The following is a 3,441-nucleotide window of genomic DNA, read 5'->3' as shown; positions in this document are numbered from 1 at the left end:
TATTCATTAAAAAACCCCATGGGCAATTGGAACACAATGGTAAGTATTTGTGTATCTAAACTTATCCAAACACAGAAAAGGTACAGTTAACATATGGTGTTATAATCGTATGGGACCACCGTCATATACGTGGTCTGTCATTGACCGTACTCTCAGTATGTGGATATGGCAGCGCAGTAGCAGAAAGAGCTCTCTGTGATGGGATCCACTCCCCGGTTCTGGCCTCAAAGTTACTCCGTCCTGTGTAGCTCCAAACATAGAGCGCCCCCCTCAGACATGTGCTCTCTTTTTATGTCTGCCTGTCTTGCACCTGCAGTCCCCATTGTCATTTCCTCCAGCCTTTAAATTTTTTAAAAATTGAGGTATAATTTATATACAGTAAAACAGTGGTCCCCAACCTTTTTGGCACCAGGGACCGCTTGCACGGAAGACGATTTTTCCGCGGACTGGGGTGGGGGTGGGGGATAGTTTTGGGATGATTCAAGTGCATTACATTTACTGTGCACTTTATTTGTATCATTATTACATTGTATTTCTATCATTATTACACTGTAATTTTGTTACATTGTAATTTCTATTATTATACATTGCAATATATAATGAAAGAATTATACCACTTACCATAGGTTGGGGACCCCTGTTTGATGAGATTAGACAAATGTATTTACTTATGTTATTGTCACCCAAATCACAACAGAGAATATTCACCCAAATCAACACACAGTGATTTCAACATCACTGAAACCAAGATAGAGAGTGTTCCCATCACTCCAGAAATGTCCCTTTTGCCCCTTTCTGTCCCAATCCCATTATACCCTTCCCAGGACAACCACTGAATTTCTATCGCCATAGATCCATTTGTTTTTGTCTTTTCTTAAACTTCAATAAATGGAATTATTGTGTATTTTTTTTCTGTTGGGCTTCTTCATGCAATATAACGCTTTTGAAATTCATCCATGTTGTTTTATGTGTCAGTATCTCATTCCTTGTGATAGCCACATAGTATTCCATTGTATTGTATAGATAGATTACATTTTGTTTATCTGTTCTCCTGTAAATGGACATTTGGGTTACTTCTGTTGTTTTGCTATTATGAATAAAGCTGTTATGTATATTTTCATACAAGTCTTTTTTGTGGATGTGTGCATTATGTCTCAACCTAGGGGGTGAATTGTTGAGTCATGAGGCAGATGTGTGTTTAACTTTGATAGAAAGCACCAAACCATTTTCCAAAGCGATTGTATTGTTTTACACTCCCTCTAAGCAAATTATGAACATTCCAGTTGCTTTACATTCTTGCCAACACTTGGTATTGTCAGTTGTCTAAATTCTTCCCACCCAAATGTGTGTTGTAAGTGTCTCCTTGTAATGTGATTTTGCCTTTCCCTAAGGATTAATGATATTAAACATGTTTTCATGGGCTTATTTCATGTGCTATTGACATCTCTTCATTTGTGAAGTGTCTGTTCAAGTCTCTTGCCCATTTAAAAATGAGTTTTAAAAATTAAGTTTGTAGGAGTTCTTTACACATTATGAATATAAATTATTATTATTATTTTTTGAGACAGGGTCTCACTCTCTTGCCCAGGCTAGAGTGCAGTGGTGTCATCATAGCTCACTGCAGCCTCCAACTCCTGGGCTCAAGAGATCCTCCTGCCTCAACCTCCCAAGTAGCTGGGAATATGGGTGCACTCCACCATGCCCAACTAATTTTTTTCTATTTCTGGTAAAGACAGGGTCTCACTCTTGCTCAGGCTGGTCTGGAACTCCTGACCATAAGTGATCCTCCTGCCTCATCCTCCCAGAGTGCTAGGATTACAGGCTTGAGCCACTGTGCTTGGCCATGAATATAAATTCTTTGTTAGATATATTATCAAAAATATTTCTCCCAGTCTGTTTGCCTTTCATTTTTTAAATGGTATCTTTTGATAAGCAAAGTTTTTAATTATGATGGAGTCTCATTTATGAATTGTTTTAGGGTTAGTGTGTTTAGTGCTCTGCTAAACATTTTCTTGCCTACTCCATGGTCCTATGTTTTCTTCTAAAAACTTTAAAGTGTTAGATTTTACCTTCAAGTTTATGATCCATCTCAGCTTAATGTTTGTGTATGGTCTGAGGTAGGTCACGGTTAATTTTTTTTTCTTTGAGAGTATCCAGTTGCTTCAGCACACTTTGTTGAGTAGATTCACCTTTCCCCTTGACTGCAGATCCTTTGTAGAGAATCAGTTGACTAAATATGTGTGAGACTATCTCTGGACTCTATTTTGTTGTGAAATTAGGTAGTGAGTCCTTTAACTGTGCTCTTTTTTTCCTCACAATTGTCAATTTATTCAAGGTCACATTTGTAATTTCTATATAGATTTTAGATTCAGGCTGTGAGTTTCTATGAAAATCTTGTTGGTATTTATATTAGGATTAACATACAGATTTATAGATTGATTTTGGAAGAATAAACATTGTAATCATTTTGAGTCTTATTCATGAACATCGTATATCTCCTCATTTATTTTAAAAAATTATTTCAAAAATTTTTGTATTTTTCAATGTAAAAGTCTTGCACACATTTATTACATTTATTTCTGTTATTTTATGGTTTTTGATGCTATTATAAATATTATTGTTTTAAAAATGTCATATGCCAATTATTTGCTGATAGCACATGGGAATATAATTGATTTTTAATAGGCTAAACTTGCCCCCTACATTTGCTATATTCATTTATTAGTTCTAGTAGTTTGTAGATTTTTTGAGTTTCTATGTATACAACCAGGCTGCCTGTAAGAAGACAGTTTGAAGAAATCTTTATGACTCTATTTCTTTTTCTTATCTAATGGTTAGAACCTCCAGTGAAATGTTAAATAAAAATGATGAGAGCAGACATTCTTGCCTTCTTCCCAGTCATAAAGGGGAAAGAATTCAGTCTTTCACCATTATGTTTGATGTTAGATTGTATGTTTTTTGTATGTACTATTTATTATATTGAAGAATTTTCCTTCTATGTATAGTTTGTTGAGTTTTTCTTATTTTAAGATTACTGCATATTGAATGTTGTCAAATGATTTTCCAGTATCTATTGAGATAACCTCTTGCTTTTTTCTTTTATTCTGTCAATATGCTGCATTATACTGATAGATTTTCAAATAGCAAATAGCAAATCCAACTTGTACTCTTGAAGTAAACCTCACTTGGTCATGATGCTCTTTTTTATATATGATGGGTTATTTCGCTACTATTTTCTGCAGGATTTTTTACAGCTATGTTCATGAGGAATACTGATCTCTAATTTTATCTTCTTATAAAGTCCTTGTTGGGTTTCAATATCAGGGTTTTTCTGGTTTTATAAAATGTGTTAGTAAGTGTTTCTATCTTCTCTTTGAGAATTTGTATGAGATTGGCATTATTTCTTTCTCATGTAATTGAAAGAATTTGCCAGCAAAGAGG

Source organism: Lemur catta, chromosome 1, assembly GCF_020740605.2.
Source record: "Lemur catta isolate mLemCat1 chromosome 1, mLemCat1.pri, whole genome shotgun sequence".
Taxonomy (NCBI): Eukaryota; Metazoa; Chordata; class Mammalia; order Primates; family Lemuridae; genus Lemur; species Lemur catta.
The sequence above is the reverse complement of the archived record's forward strand: the minus strand, read 5'-3'. Positions refer to the sequence as shown.